Source organism: Pseudophryne corroboree, chromosome 6 (assembly GCF_028390025.1).
Source record: "Pseudophryne corroboree isolate aPseCor3 chromosome 6, aPseCor3.hap2, whole genome shotgun sequence".
NCBI classification, from domain to species: Eukaryota; Metazoa; Chordata; class Amphibia; order Anura; family Myobatrachidae; genus Pseudophryne; species Pseudophryne corroboree.
The window spans coordinates 615,548,911-615,555,301 of NC_086449.1; the positions used below are offsets into that span (position 1 = coordinate 615,548,911).

At 48.0% G+C, this 6,391-nt stretch overlaps 1 long non-coding RNA gene across 1 annotated transcript; it reads right to left on the minus strand.

The window, feature by feature from the left end:
- Positions 1-3,673: 3,673 nt before the first annotated feature.
- On the minus strand, positions 3,674-4,231 carry LOC134935516 (uncharacterized). The gene is made up of 2 exons (XR_010180210.1): positions 3,995-4,231; positions 3,674-3,880 (listed from the first exon to the last, which is right to left on the minus strand). It is a non-coding gene; the product is annotated as an uncharacterized LOC134935516 (long non-coding RNA).
- Between the last annotated feature and the right edge of the window lie 2,160 nt (positions 4,232-6,391).

Sequence of the window (6,391 nt, forward strand, 5' to 3'; positions counted from 1 at the left end):
GTAGATGATGAACTGTGGAACTGTGGATGGTAGTTGAAGACGTGGCTGGAGACAAGGACTGTGGACTGTGGTTTGGAGGATGAGGCTGAAGATAACAATCTGCAGGTTGTGGTTGGTGGTACAAAGACGTGGCTGGTGAAGTAGATCTGTGGAGTGTGGCTTGAAAGACGAGGCAGAAGACCCGGGGCCGACTGTGCCCAAAGAGTCTTACTGGACCGGGTTTTCCAGGAGCGCTTCCACAGGCAGTAGCAGGTTAGGAACAGCAGGACTGCAGCAGAAAAGGGGATCCGACCAAGCAGGAGCAGGAGTAACCAGAATACGACAAGGATCCTGGGAGCACAGGCTAAAGCACCTACAACAGGGTTGTAACTTGAAGCACTGGCGTCCCTGTCCTAAACCAGCCGGCTTTTATAGGGAGAGCTTCCCCTGGATTGGCTGGAAGAAACAGGAAACAGGAACTATGCTTAAAACTTGGTCTCCAACATGGCGGCGTCCAGTAATGCAAACCTTTCTGCAAAGCCACATTGCTCACTGCCTCTGGTCTCCTAGCAATGGCTCAGCAAGAGCCCCGCCGCCACGAGCGGACCCCCTCACCGCTGCCACTGCCGCCCACGGACCCGGCGCAGCAGCCCACCTCCGCCGCTGCCCGCACACTGCTAGAGAAGCCGGCCCCGCGGCCCCAGCATACCGGTAAGACTCCGGATGCTGACATGTGGCCTTAGAGCTGTGGGCTTCCAGGTTTTTGGATCGGGATATTTCGTTCCGCTGCTACAACCTGGGAGTGGTTCACGCTATTAACAATCAGCGTTCCTCCTCCCCCCATGCGTTGCGCCTTTTGCGGCATTTGGTCCTCAAATGCTTAAGGCGCAATATCACTTTTAGGGCTCACCACGTCCCCGGCATCGACAACCGGATACCGGATGCTTTGTCTCGTTTTCAATTTGATAAGTTCCGTGGGTTGGTGCCGGGGGCGGCGGCTGTAGGTTTACCGTGCCTGCCTTATATCTGGCAGATTAACGAGATGGGTTAGCTGCTTTGGCCAGGACAGCTTTAGCTCCTTCCACGCTTCGGGCGTATGACGCAGCCTGGGGTGATTGGATGGCTTTTTCGAGTAGGTATGGTCCCCTAGGTAAGTTCTCCGTGGACAGTTTGCTGGCCTTTGTCTGGAACCAATATCAGGAAGGTAGGTCTAAAGCGGCCATGGCTTCTGCCCTTGCGGGCATTTCCGTCCATGCTGGAGTTTGCGAGCAAGCAGACCCCACCAGATCTTTTGTCCTTTCCAGGGCCCTTAAAGGTTGGGCTAAGGAAAGGTCTGCGCCAGCGGGTTCTTGTAGACCTATTAGTTTGCAGTTATTGATAGAATTGCTGAGTGTGCTACCTCGTGTGGCTGCGTCCAGTTTCAGGTTGCTCTCTTTAAGTTAGCTTTTGCACTGGCTTTCTCTGGGGTTTTTAGGATAAGTGAGTTGGTGGCGAGTAGTAAGTCATCTCGGGACTCCTGCCTGCTTTTTTGTAACATTCAGTTGCAGGATGACCTGTTGCTATGCCAGATGGCTCGTGATCTGGCTGGCCGGGTTTTGCTGGGTGTCCCTTAGGCCACAGGTGAATGAAGGTATTAGCCCTTGCACCTGGCGAAGTAGTAGGTCCAATTGCGGCTTCTGGGAGGTGGTCAATTTCTGCTGCATGCCCTCACTGGTCCTCTCACCAAGTTCCAGTTTTCTGTGGTGTTCCGGCAATGTTTTAAAGCTTTGGGTTTGCGGTGTGCAGATTTCGGTACCCATTCCATTCGGATTGGGGCTGCTGCCCATGCGACTGTGGCAGGCTCCTCAGCGGCAGCTATTCAGGAGCTGGGTCATTGGAGGTCTGCTTCTTAGAAGTTTTACATACGTTTGGATAAAGTTTAGTTGCGCCTGTTGCGCTAACCCAAAAACTCTGTTTACCCCTCGGTTTTTGAACGGGTAACGTTCAGGAATCGGGGGTGTGAAGAAAATTTTTACATATTCCTTCAAGGGGGCCTAACTACAATTGGCATATCTCAGGTCCACGGGAGGTTTTTAGAGTTTTCTCCTACACTTGGGTTGTTTCTGTTATTTCTGTTATACGGTGTTCTCATGTTTGTTCCAGTGCTGATGTTAGGGGTTTCCTTTTGCAGCTGTCGACGATCCTTTGGAACAAGTGTGGCTAGTTGGCCATTCTTATATTTTTTGAGCAGCAGGACATCCCGTGGCACGTAGGTCGGATGAGGTTTTTGGGCGCAGGGTCGTCCGTTGGTTAGGTGTTCAAGTTTTGAGATGGGATGATTTGTTGAAGCTTCTTTTGTAACCATGTGCGGAGGTGGGGTCGCCCTGATTTGGATTATTCTCCACCTGGGCGGTAATGATATGGGTCGTGTGAAAGGCATCGACATCCTATTGTATGTTAGTGCCCCGTTGTCATTGGAGAGGAGCTGTGCGTTTCTCTGCCACGGAGAAGGTGCACAAGAAGGTTAACTCGGCTGTTTCTTTGTTTGTCACGGCTTTAGGGGGTGTAGTGGTTAAGCATCCTTTGTTGTTTTTTTGCACAATAGACAGTTCTACAAGGCTGGTGGTGTCCATCTTTCTCCTGCAGGTGTTAGCGTTTTTATAGAGAGCATTTTGGTCCTTTCCGTTAGTTTGGGAGTTTTCCTTTGTTTCTGTTGTTGTGGATGGTGGTGGCAGTTTAGTTAAACCTTGTTGTGGCAGGAAGTCGCTACCAGCCAGCAGTCAGCTAGGCATAAGTGGTCATTGTGGGGCACCTTCTTTTAGAAAGACGGTGAGTGTGTCCTTACCCTGCGGGTGGACAATTGACGTTCCCCTGCGGGAACATCAGTATCTGCCAGAGAGAAGAGTGGTGAGTCCTGCACGATGCGGGTTATGCTTGTAGGAGGCGGTGTTATTGTTAGTCCCCTCCTCAATTTTTTGTTGGTACAATTTAAGTGACTGGAGCTGGCGTCTGGTAGCGATTTTTCCTTCGCCATCAACCAACATAAAATCTCTCATCATAATAAATTTATTTTAACAATCAGGTCAGCTATAAATAAATACTGTCTGACCTTTAAATCCAGCTATCGGTGTCTGTGTCGTTATTTTAGTGTTAAGCTAGCAAAAAGAAAGCGTTTGAGTTTATCACAATAAAATTATGGGCGCCTTATATTCTTTAGGCTGTACACATATTAAAAAAATATCGACATTGCTGAATTTGTGGGATTTTCAGAGGATGCATACTGGAGTTACTCTAAGGAGGAATATGGAGAAGTTCCAGTTTTATATACTGTTTAATTATCCTTGCAATAAATCCATTAATAGGATGAATACATGCACTATATAGACTATTTATAATATAGACGTTTATGTGTCCAACATTTTTATGAGATATTAACTGTATATATTTTTATCTATATTGGAGTCAGTCCTTTATTAAACACAAAATATACAATTGTTTTGTGTATTATCCTTCTGTAGGAAGCAATACTTCTATATACCTTCAGCATATGAATTGGTCAAATATAGCGTATGATTCTTTTCTTTTATACCGAGCTACTGTACACACTCCATAGTCATAATGACACAATGGGCTTCTACCCTGTGCTACAAATGATACACTCCCATGTGACTCTCATGGCCACTTACTCCAGAAAGTACAATGCTCACAGACCACATGCTGCTCAGGGTTGTTTATTTACTACATGTTTCCTGCTGTGTCATGTAGCGGCGGGCTGTGTAGCCATGCATCCTTGTGTTCTGTGCTGCTCATCGTCCACCAGGTGATGATGTCAGGAGCAGCTGGCACCAGTCACAGGAAGAAATGGTCACATTTGTTTAATATGCCCGTCTCCGATAATAATAACGGTGTCTGCGATTGGGACCTGTAGTAATAGAAAGCAATGAGGGAGCTTAGTGTTAACATTCAATTATATTTCTTTATCTCTTTTGTTTTAATGTTAATGAACCTATTGTATTCCATACTTAGTGACACTTACCTCTAGTACGAGGTCTCCTGTGCCTCCTCTGTTTGTGCATCCTGATCTGACGACGAGCCATGATTTCTGATGTTATCTGTTTTCAACAAGGAGCTGGAGGCTAATGTAATGCTGGCTCCCAGTTTCCTGCTCTATACTGTGAGACAGCTATGACACTGCCTTTGGGTGGTAGCTGTGAGGTCACAGATGTGATGTACTGTAAGTACACTAGTATACTTCCTATTATGTGACTGAACTCTGGGCTCCCTTGGTTTAGCAGTGGCTATGCTGATAGAAGTCACCTTGTAACTGCCCTGAGAGTAAATAAATAATAGCTTGTGTTGGGCCACCATATTCTTATGCTGAGCCATTGGCGTTTCTATAATGGGTGCAGTGTGTGCGGTGCACACGGGCCCCTGAGTCCAGGGGGGGCCCACACCGCACACACTGCACCCATTTCTCCTATACTTAACTTTCCAGAGTCCATCGCTGACCGTGTGTGGGCCCCCTCCTCTCCCGTTACCATTGCGCTGCTGCTAGTGCACTGACCACTAGAGACTCTGACACAGTGCCAGGGTCTACAGTGCATGCGCAGGACTCTGAAAAAATGGCGCAGCGACCATTTTTCGGAGTCCTGCGCATGCGCTATAGACTCCAACACTGTGACAGATTCTAGAGCGCTCAGAGCGCTAGCAGCAGCACGACGGCTATGGGCGAGGAGGGGGCCCACACACGGAGCCTGTACATGGGTCCCCTCTTCTCTAGAGACACCCCTGTACTGAGTATACACTATGTGAAATATCGTTCACACAGCTGCCAAATTATATATCATTAAGTGCAACAGTGTTGTTCACAGACATATCGCATTGGCCCTGCAGCACGGCAGATGCCAATATATCTTGCAAATATGGGCCTAATTCAAACCTGATCGCTCTCTGTTTTTGCAGAGATCTGTGACCAGATAGCTGCAGCCTATAGAGAGTGAATACCCACCCCGTGCAAGTGTGTGAATGCATGCGTACGCCGTACGAAAACTTCACCAGATAGCGAACATCTGCTAATCCGTTTGCAACTCACTCACCATCAAATGATTTTTCCAATCTGTGCAGTCTGTGCATAGCCCAGGACTAACTCCTACAGTGCGACACAAACAGTCTGATCGGGGCCAGAGCTGACGTCACACGCTGAAAACGCTTGGGAACGCCTGCGTTTTTCCTGACACTCCCTGAAAATGGCCAGTTTCCACCCCCAACATCTGCTTCCTGTCAATCACCTGGCGTATGCCTAGCAATAAATTTTTTTGCACCATTCTTCCGCAGTTTGGCCTTGCGCCTGCGTATTGCTGTCCGAAGCATGCACAGTTGTTCGATAATCATGTGAAATCGCACAACAGTGATCAGTTCTGAATTAGGCCCTATATCGGTACATCTGCCTGTGTGTATGGGCAACTGACCAATCGACCCATTTTTGCTGGCAACAGGAACCGCCAACAATGACACAACTGGGCAGGCATATTTAAATGCCCGTGTAGTTGTGATGTTTGGTAAGTGTGTATGCTTACCAAAATCGGTTGCACGGTCGCTGAATCTGTCTCTCTGTGATGCTGTCAGTCAAGTCTTTACCCAGCCTTAATTAAAAACAGACTTGCTGGGAATCTCCCAAGCTAAAGCTCTGAATTAACATTTTAATTATTGTGAATGCAGGGCTGAAACTAGGATTTTCGGCACTTGGGGCAAGGCACTAATTTGCCTCCCCCCCCCCCACACACACACACACATACACACACCACCACCACCACCATCACCCCACCCCCAACCCCCAAAAAATAAAGAAAAAAATAAAGAAAAATAATAGTTTAAAATATATAAATACATACAAAATAAATAAATAAATAAAATAAAAAATTAGGAAAATGAATGTTAAGGGTTAAAAAAGGATTCAAACTAGGCCATGCAGTTGTGCAATTTTAACTTCATTACACTGCACATTAGTACCCCTCATTAACATTAGATTGGAGAGAGGGGTGAGCGAGAGATGGGAGAAAGGGGTGAGGCAGAGAGGGGGGAAAGAGAAAGGGGTGAGGAAGAGATGGGAGAGAGAGAGTGAGAAATGGGAGAGAGGATAGATGGGAGAGAGTGGTGAGCAAGAGATGGAAGAGAGGGGTGAGGGAGAGATGGGAGAGAGAGAGAGAGAGAGAGGCGGGGGTGGCAGGTTATCCTGCTGTCCCATTGTGAGCTGAAGACAGTGGCGGAACTCCGGGAGGCAGTGGAGTCGGCTGCCGCCGGGCTCCTGGCCTCAACGGGGCACCTCACCTCCATTGTCTCCAGTTCTGTGCCGGCCGCAATGAGTCAGACTCACTCATGCCTGTAAGCCCCTCCAGCGCTCACCTATTGTGCATGGTTGCAGTGATTGTAGGTG